The sequence below is a fragment of the Uranotaenia lowii genome, chromosome 1, assembly GCF_029784155.1.
Source record: "Uranotaenia lowii strain MFRU-FL chromosome 1, ASM2978415v1, whole genome shotgun sequence".
Taxonomy (NCBI): Eukaryota; Metazoa; Arthropoda; class Insecta; order Diptera; family Culicidae; genus Uranotaenia; species Uranotaenia lowii.
Window position 1 is genome coordinate 7550289 of NC_073691.1, and position 13873 is coordinate 7564161.

At 33.0% G+C, this 13873-nt stretch overlaps 1 protein-coding gene and 1 long non-coding RNA gene across 8 annotated transcripts in view; one reads left to right on the forward strand and one right to left on the reverse strand.

Moving 5' to 3' along the window:
* Positions 1–13873, forward strand: part of LOC129740327 (microtubule-associated protein futsch) — a 184100-nt gene that overhangs the window by 142136 nt on the left and 28091 nt on the right. The window lies entirely within an intron of this gene.
* Positions 1–13873, reverse strand: part of LOC129740328 (uncharacterized) — a 45890-nt gene that overhangs the window by 18951 nt on the left and 13066 nt on the right. The window contains exon 2 of the long non-coding RNA XR_008736204.1: positions 9125–9396. This is a non-coding gene — a long non-coding RNA (uncharacterized LOC129740328). The remainder of the gene's footprint in view (positions 1–9124; positions 9397–13873) is intronic.

Sequence of the window (13873 nt, forward strand, 5' to 3'; positions counted from 1 at the left end):
AATTTTGTTTTTTCAAATGAAACCTTCAAGATTCCTCATTAATTTAGCTTCAAGACAACTGAACACTTTCAGGACTTATCTTCGAAAGTAATGATTTTAAATGAATAACTTTCAATAAACAAGTTATGCTATAGCTTTTCTGTCTTATCGGTAAATGATTAAAACACTATAATTTGTGCATCATCCAACGTTTCCAATACTAGTATTTTTTTCAAGGAACTGAAATTGAACAGGAAAGCTAAGACATATTTCTATAATGATTAACAGTTGAATATCATTTAAGTGTCGTCCAAAACACTCCTATAGCGTTCATCGAGCGTCGATGTTCTGGCTACAAATTTGAATTTAAATCTTTGCTCCAGTTTTAAAAGTGAGGAGGAAACTGTGCGACTTATGTGACAATGAATACGGGGCGACACATTCACTGAAAATATAAAAAGCCGCAACTCAAAAATATAAGAAGAATTATAATCAGGAAAATATTTTTTGAACATCACGTTAATTAATCATTAGGAAAAGAATGTTAGGAGCATAACTTTATCTTTTGGCTTTCAGCTCTCGTATTTTAATCGATCAAAGTAACCGAACCCTGTAGCGATGATAGTTGGAAGGAAACATGGAAAAGTCAATTTCGGAAATTTTAAGCTGGGATCATTTAACATAAAGAAAAGCACAGCAGCCAAATCGAAAATGCAAAGTTTAAGTGTCCAAGGAAGGTATGAAGGGAAATCGGAAAGCTATCATCGGGTTTTCCTATCCTCATAATCCGTGCCGACTGCCGCCCTCCGCCATATGACATTCGTTTTTCCAGCCACAAATCACTAGGGTTGTTTCAATTAAATTTTACACAATTGCTCTTTTCGACAAAATTAAACTTTTCTTCAATTGCTTTTAAATTGCACCTTAAATAACACTAGTTTACAGCATTTTTGAACTCAGTAAACTGAAGGTCATTTCCAATGTAAAATCGGGCGCTGAATTTGAAAATGAAATTCAAAAAAATCTCAGTAGAACCGTTTTTGAGCTATGCTCCAAATATGAAATTTCGAAAAAATTAAAAAAGTTCTTGTACTTAGATTAAAATATCTCGGACGGCATAACAGTAATTTGAAATCCCTCTTTTGCATATTGAAGGTGATTAAGTTTTCTATCGATCATCTGAACACTGTTTTGGCGTTTGACCAACAGTATTGTTGATATTAGTGACTTTATGAGAAAAAAAATTATAAAAAACGCATTTTTTTAGAGAAAATTTTGTTGTAACGAAGGTTTTAGACTCGATGGTAGCATTTAAAAAATCTTATTTTCTTTTGCGCTTGAATGTCAATTTAAAACAAAGATTTCAAGTGGTTATTTATCAAAATCGGTTGAAAATTGAAGAAGTTATGGCTACTTTACCATAACTGAAAATTTTTGAGTTTTTAATAATTTAACGAACCGCAGTACACTTATCATAGTATAGGAAGAATGAAACATGATAAATCTCACTCGCTCCAAGTCAAAATTATTTATTAGCTTACCAGAAGGTCACATGCCAAGTTTCAGGAAGATCTGACCATAGGAAGGGGTTGCTTAAGTCTCAAACGTGAATTAAATTTTTAGGTATTTTGCCCGGAAGGAACGAAAAATACTGGTTTTTTATCAATAACTTTTTTCATCCCTAGCTGATTGTTTTTTATGGTTGATTTTCTTAAAGCCTAAGTTGAGACAAATATTTTACCCGAAGACTGTAACTCGATTGGATTTGAAACAGAAAAGTTATTGCGGTTCAAAGATTGTATTTTGGACAAAAATTGTCGTATAAAACGCAATGGGTAAAAAGTACTCATTGCGTGTTGGACAAAATTTGCGGCCTTTGAACCGCAATAACTTTTCTGTTTCAAATCTAATCGAGTTACAGTCTTCGGGTAAAATATTTGTCTCAATTTAGGCTTTAAGAAAATCAACCATAAAAAACAATCAGCTAGGGATGAAAAAAGTTATTGATAAAAAACCAGTATTTTTCGTTCCTTCCGGGCAAAATACCTAAAAATTTAATTCACGTTTGAGACTTAAGCAACCCCTTCCTATGGTCAGATCTTCCTGAAACTTGGCATGTGACCTTCTGGTAAGCTAATAAATAATTTTGACTTGGAGCGAGTGAGATTTATCATGTTTCATTCTTCCTATACTATGATAAGTGTACTGCGGTTCGTTAAATTATTAAAAACTCAAAAATTTTCAGTTATGGTAAAGTAGCCATAACTTCTTCAATTTTCAACCGATTTTGATAAATAACCACTTGAAATCTTTGTTTTAAATTGACATTCAAGCGCAAAAGAAAATAAGATTTTTTAAATGCTACCATCGAGTCTAAAACCTTCGTTACAACAAAATTTTCTCTAAAAAAATGCGTTTTTTATAATTTTTTTTCTCATAAAGTCACTAATATCAACAATACTGTTGGTCAAACGCCAAAACAGTGTTCAGATGATCGATAGAAAACTTAATCACCTTCAATATGCAAAAGAGGGATTTCAAATTACTGTTATGCCGTCCGAGATATTTTAATCTAAGTACAAGAACTTTTTTAATTTTTTCGAAATTTCATATTTGGAGCATAGCTCAAAAACGGTTCTACTGAGATTTTTTTGAATTTCATTTTCGAATTCAGCGCCCGATTTTACATTAAAAATGTTGGTCAGTTAATCAAGTTCACGATTTTTTTAAAATTTTGTAAACTAGTGTAATTTCTCAGACAATTAGTATTTCATCGAGAAAAAAAACCCAAAAAAAAAATGCGGCGCGACGAGAAAACAGATAAAAATGCGTGCGCAGCCGAGCAAGGCCTACCCGGAACTTCCTATTATTTATTGTTTTTTATAGTTTCGACAAACTATCTTCAGGATAAACTATCGATTTTCAAGTTCTCAAGATATCAATAAAAAAAACACTTTCAAGCAAATTCAAGATAGCTTTTAAACCAGTTTGGTTTCAACTATCCCTACCTTTTTCCGAAGTTGTCTTCCTAACTTACTAACTTCAACTATTTTAAGTTGTCTCAGCTCCCCAGAACGTTTTTTTTTATTATTTAACGGTCCTCTCAAAACGCTTATTTCCACAATTTAGAGCTGTCTTCTTAACTTGGTTGGAATCCAAATTTCTCTATTTTAAAGCTGTTCCTATAAACGTCTTTTTCAGGCCCATTTTTCCTGTATGTTTGGACTAAGATTGGTCTATCTTGGATCAATCTTTGGAAGGATCGATTTTTTTTCAACTCAGATTTTTGATTTTTAGATCGATTTTTTAACATTAAGAAAATCGATTAGATCGTTTAATTTTCGATTAGATCTTTAATTAGATCTTTTGGATTCTTTTTTCTCGCTGAGCTGAGATATATAGATTCCATTTGGAATTTAGATTAAAAATAGTAAAAGTTTGTCAGATTGACCGGACTTGCTGAATATTTTTAACAAAATTTAGGAAAGGTCCACTGAGGGCAAATTATCCAGGTTTTATTGAAAAAAGCTCAAATTTAATCACTTAATTTACCAAACCTAACCAAAAATTTAAATTGAGCTCCGAATTTTTAGGTAGATCGATCATACGACCGTCCATCTGAATGGATCTAGGAGATTGATCTTTTCCTGAAAATCGAAAAATCCTAGTTTGGATATCGTGACGCTATTAAGCCTACTTCTACTCTGATACCTTAACATAACTTGTTCTCTCAAGGAACTTCAAATTTATTCTTCCAAGTTTTAAAGGTTTTTGCGATAGCGTAATTTTCTCAATTATCTTCAACCTTCCATTTCCCAATATTTTGATCATTCAATGTTATTTGAAAATTTTATTAAAAATGATTCACTATTGCTATTTTTTATAAACTTTCAACTTTTAACTAACCGTAATAGATTTAACCTAGGTTAACAATTCAAGCTAGAAATGTCTACAAGTTTGATTGAAACTTGTCTAACTGGTGGTATTTGGCAGATAAGAATAATTGTCCAGACAAACATATGTAGAACTTAAGCATCTTATGCGCTTTGAATTATTTTTAACATTTTTCCACCTTCTTTATCAGAATTTGTGCCTGAAGAAACATAGAGAAACTCATCGTTGCCTATTTTTAACGCGACTTTTGTTAAACACCCTTGCTTGTTTTTAAAAGCTTAGAAATTTCCAAGTATTTTTTTATTTATTTATTTATTTATTTGGATAATAATCTGATTTCGTTGAAAAAGAGGCTGTAAGAATTTTTTGAAAAAGTCCCGACTCCAACAGAATGGACGGAGAGGATGAAAGAGCATAGATTCGAAAGGGTCTTGCCAAATTGGTTTTGATAATGTTTCTATTTTTTCTCAGCCCCAGAGAAGCAATAAAGTGTAAAAACAAACCAGCCATTGGTTTATTCTAGCGAGCACCAGACGTGTTTTAAAGATCGACTTGCAATACCTCATCAATACAATACTTGGAAAGGAAAAAGTGGAATCTTAGTAATACGCTAAATTATCTATTACATTTCTTTCCAAGTACTATGCATAATACATATACACTCTCAACAAATTTTGATCAAACTTTAAAAAAATTTAACCCTAGAACAACTTTGACTTATTTTGAATATGGAGGTACAATTTCCTGCATTTTCATCTTTTCCGTTGGTAAAATGTTAAACGGAATACGTTCAGTATAAAACCTCTTTCAGGTTTAAATGGCTCCTCTTAAAATCTATTGCGCAACAAAAAAGTAGCCAATTCCCTGAAGACCGAAGATTCGACCAAAAAAAAATAGACAGACAAATCTCAGGCTGATTGTTGGGAAATTATCTCACCCGAAGCAATTTCCTTACGCCGACACGACACTTCCACCCGGTCCAAAAATTGACTTGGAATGCTAAATTTGACCGCGGTATAACATCTCTCTCTTCTTCCACTTGACACCGAGAGAAAAAAAAAACAAAAAAAAAAGACATCTCAAATCTTCAAAAGTTCGGTGCCCCCGTAATTAGTAGGGAGGGGGCAGATACCGTAATTTAAAGTGCTTCAAAAAGCCATAAATTTGAATACCTTATTAAAGCATACACTTGCTCGCTGAGCGAAAAACCGCCCAATTTCGTTCGCTTCCTTTCTGATGGACAGCACAGCCGAGCCGAGCCGAGAGAGATGGTTTGTCTCTAAATAAGGTGTCACACGCGATTGTCATTATTATGACTTTTCCCAGTGTACTTTTTCCCCCTTTCTTGTTTCCTACTTTGTTTTTTTTTTTTTTTTGTCTTTCGTGAGTTGACGATGATCGAGTGCACTTGTTTCGTAACCTTTTTTTTTTCAAAACGAAAAAAAAACAAAAAAAAAGGAAAAAGAAATGGGAAACGCATGTTCAAGTACCCAATAAAAAGTAAAACGAAAATATTTCCCTTTGCAGTGAAAGAAAAACAAACTTGGCTTAGGACCAAAGGGGAAAAATGTATCGAAAAGTTAATCAATCAAACACTAAATTCACTACTCTTCAGCAGGCTTGCAATTTCTCTTACGAGAATCACCCAAGTGCTCAGTTTTCGATTCTCGGTAGAGATTCTCTGAAACGCACCGCAGAGATTTTTAGCCGAACCTCTGTAGAGAATCTGTAAATCAACACGACAGAGCTAACGCACACTACAGTGAAAAAATGTTTTCACCACGGAGAGCGACAGCGACGGCAGCTGGCTTGGCTTGTTGCGTTTACCAACACATACGAAGCTGAACCACTCGCCCGAAACATTCATCGTTGTTGATGCTATTATTATGCACACCGTCGTGTTTGTTTTTATCTTTGCTTTTTGGTGGCTTCAACTAGTCGGTTCTGTATTTTCACCGGGGTGCTCTACAGTGACAAATCGTCGCACGCCGCACAGTGGGGCAGGACCTTTGAAAGCTTGGCCAAAACCTCTTTTTGTAAATTTCAAAAATTCATCATAAATTTATGCTTTTCAGAAACTGGACATTAAACCGATCACAAATCTGTGAAACAAAACTTAAAATTCGTTGTTTCATACAATTATCTACGTAGGTGAAGTTGGGGTTTGATGCTGTTGGATTTTATCGCAAAAACAAAAAAATATTTTCAATACTTCACTAAAATTTTATTTCTTGAAGAAATAAAAAAAAAATTTACATGGATGTTTTTAAAATAATATGAAATTAATTTATTTGAGTTTGAAGAATTAAAAAAAAATCGTAATTTTTTCTACGAGCATAAGCGTATAATGTTAAAAAATTACGAATTTTCATCATATTGGGACATCTGGAAAACATGTTACCCCACGTTACCCCACTCTCATTTCTACTCGGACATTTAAATGGAAGTCTCAGCTATCCAACAAAACAAAACGTAGTTGCCACTTTTTGCCTATTCAAAAGTTATTCATGTTTTGGTGAAACATGTTTTTGGACAATTTCCGTACTTGTGGAATTGCTTTTGATAATGGTTTTTGCTACAAAAACTTGAACTCAATCGAATTTGAAATTCTAAAATTTAATTTTTTTTCTAAATTTATTTTCCTCTTAGTTTGATAATACTTTTCCGGTTTTTAAAAGTTATTTTTATCTACAGACAAGCAAATAAGATTCTTTGGAATATGAACTTTCTATAACCTTCTCAAATCCTTTTCGGTCAGATGTTTAGTACCTATCTGTTAACTAACTTTTATTCAAAAGTTTTTTTCTGTAATATGTAGAAATTTTAAAATTTTACTCAAAAATAAAATATAAATTTTTACACACTGAATTTTTGGATATTTAAAGAAAACAATGCAACCATGTTTTTTGCTGTCTTATTGAGTAACAGCCTACTTGACCCATTTGCTACTTATATAAGGTACCAATATGAGTTTATGGCTTTATTATCTAAACTTTTTTGTTCTATTTTCACTGATCACACTGACATGACACTTAGAACAAAATTCCGTTCATATTTTTCATATTTAATTTGTATAGAAGCATTCGTTTCATAGATGGAATGAGTTTTAAGTCAACATAATAAACGATTTGTCGTACCCCGAAATCCTTAGAGGTCAAATTCGGTTAAATTTGGTTCAATTTGCTCGTTTGTTCCTTGTCAGGTTCCTACCAGTTGTTATATCTTTTGTGGTTGCTTGGTTAGTTTTTTGAAATGTAGAAATGTGGTACCATTTCTATGAAATTTTCTTCTTCCAGAAAAGAGATTGGTCTCAAACTAGCGTTAAAATAACATGCATTTCTTTCTTGACAAATTTGGGTCCATTTGCATTATTTATTCAAGAGTTTTGTAGATATTCAGGTAACATTTTATGGGGACCCCCATTCTTGTGAGGGGAGGGATCTTAGAGCATCATTTAACTTACTAACGGTCCTAGAAACCCTTACATGATCATTTTCACGCCGATCGACTGAGTAGCTTTCAAGTTGATAAGGAAAATCTGCTGAACAAAGTTATCTAGATCAAATTTTAAAACACCCAGATGAAAAAAAAATTACATCAAATTAAAGATTTCGATCAGATGAACAACTTTTCAGAAGACTTCAAACCAGTAGGATTTCATTTAAAAAAGTTATGAGGTTTTGACCATCGATTGGTCAGGTCTGCCCCACTGTGCGCCGGAGCTATTGAACTAAGGTGTGTGTGGCTTTCGAAACCGGGGTGCGAATAATGTGTGGAGAGGATCGAAAAATCTCACCCGGGTGATTTGCAACTATCGCACGGGGGTGTTTTTTTCTCCGTTCTCCGTTTTTCTCGGTAGAGAATGGCATCTCTGCTCTTCAGTAGGTATAAAATTCGACTTGATTTTCGGGCACCAAGTTAAAAACACGGAGTAAAAAAAGCTTTTCGAAAATAAAAATAAAAAGCTGCCAAGAGTGACATTTCCGGTTTCTTTTGCATTCACACCTTTTGCCCACCTTCCCCCTCGGGTCTTGGCTAAAACTTTAGTTAGAACAAAAAGTAAACCCGTGAACTCAAAAGTGTACTTAAAGATAATGGCCCGCCGCCGCCGTCCCTTTTTATGATGACATCGCGCGCGACCGACCAAACCAAAATGTTGTCACCCTCTGCTCCCCGGGTTCACGAGAAATGTCAAAAATTTTAAATTCATGAGAACATTTTTTCGGACAAGTACCATTTCAAGAAGTCCATCATCATCATCAACATAATCGTCAGCAGCAGCGCCGACGACGATGGTACAAAAAGTTTTCGGAAGAAGCGGGAAAAAGATTGAATGGAATCCCGGATGCCGTTGCCTGTCAGTTCGGGAAGAATTTTCGGACCAAGACTTTTTTTCGATTGTTGGGTAAACATTCATTCGGTGTGACACATCTCTGACGGCGTTTGTTTACTTTCAACTGGACTCCAAGTGATGGTGGGGTTTCGTCTATTTTGACCTACTTTTAGTAGTGTAAACAAAAGGTCGCAAAGCAGTGATCCGAGTCATAGAAGTTCTATTTTCACACCTATGAAGTCAAGACGATGGAAAAAAGTGACACATCAGTCGCATTGATAGATTAAATCAAGTTGGGAGAAATTTACTGCCTTGTTTGTGGAATGCTTTAAGAAAAACTGAAATTAAACCTGTAGTATAAATTGAAACCAATGTAATTATTGGATTTTTTTTCTACATTCCACAAACATTCCATCATCTCAGTTCTGCATGTTTTCGTATTGAAGTTTTTTGTCAACAAGTTCCTACTAGTAAATTGGTTTTCTCTCGATATTTTTCATCCGGGTGACAGATCCGATTAAAAGTTTACGAATAGACGAGAGACACATGGTTGCAGTATCAGTTTTTCACCCTGCTGGTATAGAGAATTCTCGAAACGATTCTGATAAAATTGGGTTAACTCAATCCAACTGCTGTTTGTCAGTAGTTTGGTGATAAAAAAATTGACTTTTTTAGTTGTGTGATTTTTCACAATCACGACTTCTACGTTGTTGAGGTATATTCTATCCTCAACTTGTATAAGTTCCCAAGCTGAGGTGTTCATAACATAGGTACTTTACTCATTAGTCAATTTACTTTTCTTAATCTAAAAAAGGTGTTTAACCATCACCATAAATCATTGGGCAATAGTAGTGCGTCATGGACGCGTTTAAAAATTTAAAAACAAAATCGGAGTAGCCAACAGACACCGCTACTTACCGAGTAAGCCAGTCGAGATGTCGCCACCGCTTTTCGCCAAACTGTCTGTTGATGCCAGGCGGCGGCTCCTCCCTCATCATTCTAGTGATCACTCAGAATGTTTCTGTCCGACAGTTAACCTTTGTTGTTTGTTTACGTTTCTGTACGTTCCTTGATTCAACGGGGTTTCACGCATAGGGAAATCCGACTTCGATCAGTAGGCGGGTTTCAATCGCACGCTCGCTTTGATTTTGAAGGCCTCAAGATTGCTTTTGAATTTCCGGACGAGGATTCTGGAAATAAAGAACACATACGCCAATTAGTCCATACAAAGATATCTATAATTATCAAACTCGATTCCCGGGTTAAATATAGGAATCATTCCCAAAAGTTTTTAGACATGGATAGGATTTTTTTTGCACGAAATTGGTCAAATGTATTTTCCCAGAGAACGATATCGAAATATGAGTTTTTCGTAATTGAAAATAAAATTCAAGTGTAGCAAGCCCAGAGGAAGAGTTTCATACAATCATAATGACTTGAATCAATTCTAAATCTTCAAATCCAAACCCCAAGATCGGTTAAGTGTGAATTTAATGAGACTTTTCACAAGAACACACCAAGCAAGAAGCAGTCAGGCAGCTGTAAAAACCAAACGATTTTACCCTAAAACCCGTAAGAAAACAACCGTTTTGATTGGGCACCCGTTGAGCGCGCAAAAAGAAAAATGAGTTCTTTGACATTTTCCCCGTCGTAGTCCTAGCCAAATGAATGATGGTCTCATTGTTTTTGTTTTTTTTTTTATTTGGCTGTCCACCTTAGACGAATTTACCGGTTGATTACTATTATTAAATTATCGCTTTGGTCGCATTCCGGCGACCACAGCGATGGCTTTTTGTAGGACCACTACTCTAATAATGACACATGTTCCGAAAAACGTCACCGTCATCCGGAAGCAAAGGGGTACTCACGAGAGACAAAAAAAAATCATCAACAACAATACAAAGACAAAGGTTCCCATAATTCAATTTGAAAATGGTGATTTTTCGAATTGACTTTAACAACGGAACTACTCCAAGCTGTTTAATTGAAATTACTTGCCGTGGAAGTGGAATAATGTTGATTTTATTTGGTTCGTGCCTAGGTCTGGAATTGTGTAACCTTTTTTAATTGTTAGCACCCCTTAATGGAAATGCGTGGGCGCTGCTATCAGTGCACAGTGGTGCAGAACATCAATCTAGCTGTACGAAATTAATAGCGCCCAGGGATGAAGAGATAGACATTTCATGTCTTCAGCAACATTGTTCAGTTTTACAAGGGGCATATTCTAGTATCAAAATTTTTGCCGAGGTGTCCATCGATAGCGAGATAAAAATTCTAACTTTTTTGTTTTTCAAATTAGGACTTTGATGTCTTCGACAAAGTTGTTTATCTGATCAAAATACATAAGTTTGTTGAATATGTCAAAGTCATGTCACATCATCCTCAGGAGTTACAGTCAAAGTAAAAAAAATCTCTTTAAAAAACAGTTTTTTGAACCTGACACGTTGTAGATTGGATGAAAAGGTTCGCTGTCTTTGAAACAAAGTTGTAACAAGCCACGATCTACAATTGTCTCATACATTATGATGGGTTTACAAGTTGCTATAGCTCTATAGAAAGCATTTAGTGTATTTCATTGGCAATTTTGGAAGGCTCGTCCATCGAAAAGTGCACATTTTCGCAACATCCCCTTTTTTGTGATTATTTTTGATGATAAGCGGAACCATTCTCATCTGAAATTAGCGCGGAAATCGGTGGAACTAGTAGAAATTTGAATGAATGAAAATACACATTTTATGTAAAAATTACCTATTTTACTTATAGAAAAAAACGTTAAAACATTTTATTGATTAATAAAGTGTTGCAGTTTTCTTTTATATATTTTGTTTTATTAAAAGGCATTTAAATTCGATTGAAACTTATGACTCAGAGAAAAGACAAAAGCGAATTGCTTGTAGATTGGTTACTTGGATACAGTACTTGGAACCAGTTGAAGCAGTTATATTGTTATGGCAAAATTCTATTATACAAATACTAATTTAGTGCTCTACCAAATTTAACAGATAAATTCCATTTATTTTTTTGGGGTTTAAATGATTTGAAAAATAGAATTTAAATGACTTTTAATAAAACAAAATATATAAAAGAAAACTGCAACACTTTATTAATCAATAAAATGTTTTAACGTTTTTTTTTCTATAAGTAAAATAGGTAATTTTTACATAAAATGTGTATTTTCAATCATTCAAATTTCTACTAGTTCCACCGATTTCCGCGCTAATTTCAGATGGAAATTGTTCCGCTTATCATCAAAAATAATCTCAAAAAAGGGGATGTTGCGAAAATGTGCACTTTTCGATGGACGAGCCTTCCAAAATTGCCAATAAAATACACTAAATGCTTTCTATAGAGCTATAGCAACTTCTAAACCCATCATAATGTATGAGACAATTGTAGATCGTGGCTTGTTACAACTTTGTTTCAAAGACAGCGAACCTTTTCATCCAATCTACAACGTGTCAGGTTCAAAAAACTGTTTTTTAAAGAGATTTTTTTTACTTTGACTGTAACTCCTGAGGATGATGTGACAGGACTTAGACATATTCAACAAACTTATGTATTTTGATCAGATAAACAACTTTGTCGAAGACATCAAAGCCCTAATTTGAAAAACAAAAAAGTTAGAATTTTTATCTCGCTATCGGTGGACACCTCGGCAAAAATTTTGATACTAGAATATGCCCCTTGTAAAACTGAACAATGTTGCTGAAGACATGAAATGTCTATCTCTTCATCCCTGGGCGCTATTAATTTCGTACAGCTAGATTGATGTTCTGCACCACTGTGCAGTGGTGACGTTATCAAATGGTTGACATTTTGACAGCTAAGCAGGCTGCGTCAGTTCAAACCACTACCTTCTGAGGAAATTGAACTCAACAATGAGTACTGGAAGTCGGAAGCAAATGTTGTGATTCCAATAATTACTCATATTACTTAAGAGTGAAAAACTATTACACGGTTACAAAAAAAGCACCTTAGAGTTTATATTTAAACCATTTCAATGTTTGTAATTTTTCTTCCATTTTTGCCATTTTCGTTTTCATTTTTTTTGTTATTTTTGTCATTTTCGTCACTTTTGTAATTTTTGTCATTTTTTGTCTATTTTTGTCTTAATTTGTCTTTTGTTTGTCTTTTTTTGTTATTTTCGTCTTGATTTGTTATTTTTGTCATTTTTGTCATTTTTGTCATTTTTGTCATTTTTGTCATTTTTGTCATTTTTGTAATTTTTATAACTTTTGAAATTTCTGTAAATTTTGTCATTTTTGTCATTTTTGTCTTTTATGTCATTTTTGTCATTTTTGTCATTTTTGTCATTTTTGTCATTTTTGTCATTTTGGTCATTTTTGTCATTTTTGTCATTTTTGTCATTTTTGTCATTTTTGTCATTTTTGTCATTTTTGTCATTTTGGTCATTTTTGTCATTTTTGTCATTTTTGTCATTTTTGTCATTTTTGTCATTTTTATCACTTTTGTAATTTTTGTAATTTTTGTCGTTTTTGTCATTTTTGTCATTTTTGTCATTTTTATCATTTTTGTCATTTTTGTCATTTTTGTCATTTTTGTCATTTTTGTCATTTTTGTCGTCTTTGTCATTTTGGTCATTTTGGTCATTTTGGTCATTTTGGTCATTTTTGTCATTTTTGTCATATTTGTCATATTTGTCATTTTTGTCATTTTTGTCATTTTTGTCATTTTTGTCATTTTTGTCATTTTTGTCATTTTTGTCATTTTTGTCATTTTTGTCATTTTTGTCATTTTTGTCATTTTTGTCATTTTTGTCATTTTTGTCATTTTTGTCATTTTTGTCATTTTTGTCATTTTTGTCATTTTTGTCATTTTTGTCATTTTTGTCATTTTTGTCATTTTTGTCATTTTTGTCATTTTTGTCGTCTTTGTCATTTTGGTCATTTTGGTCATTTTGGTCATTTTGGTCATTTTTGTCATTTTTGTCATATTTGTCATATTTGTCATTTTTGTCATTTTTGTCATTTTTGTCATTTTTGTCATTTTTGTCATTTTTGTCATTTTTGTCATTTTTGTCATTTTTGTCATTTTTGTCATTTTTGTCATTTTTGTCATTTTTGTCATTTTTGTCATTTTTGTCATTTTTGTCATTTTTGTCATTTTTGTCATTTTTGTCATTTTTGTCATTTTTGTCATTTTTGTCATTTTTGTCATTTTTGTCATTTTTGTCATTTTTGTCATTTTTGTCATTTTTGTCATTTTTGTCATTTTTGTCATTTTTGTCATTTTTGTCATTTTTGTCATTTTGGTCATTTTTGTCATTTTTGTCATTTTTGTCATTTTTGTCATTTTGGTCATTTTTGTCATTTTTGTCATTTTTGTCATTTTTGTCATTTTTGTCATTTTTGTCATTTTTGTCATTTTGGTCATTTTTGTCATTTTTGTCATATTTGTCATATTTGTCATTTTTGTCATTTTTGTCATTTTTGTCATTTTTGTCATTTTTGTCATTTTTGTCATTTTTGTCATTTTTGTCATTTTTGTCATTTTTGTCGTCTTTGTCATTTTGGTCATTTTGGTCATTTTGGTCATTTTGGTCATTTTGGTCATTTTGGTCATTTTGGTCATTTTTGTCATTTTTGTCATATTTGTCATATTTGTCATTTTTGTCATTTTTGTCATTTTTGTCATTTTTGTCATTTT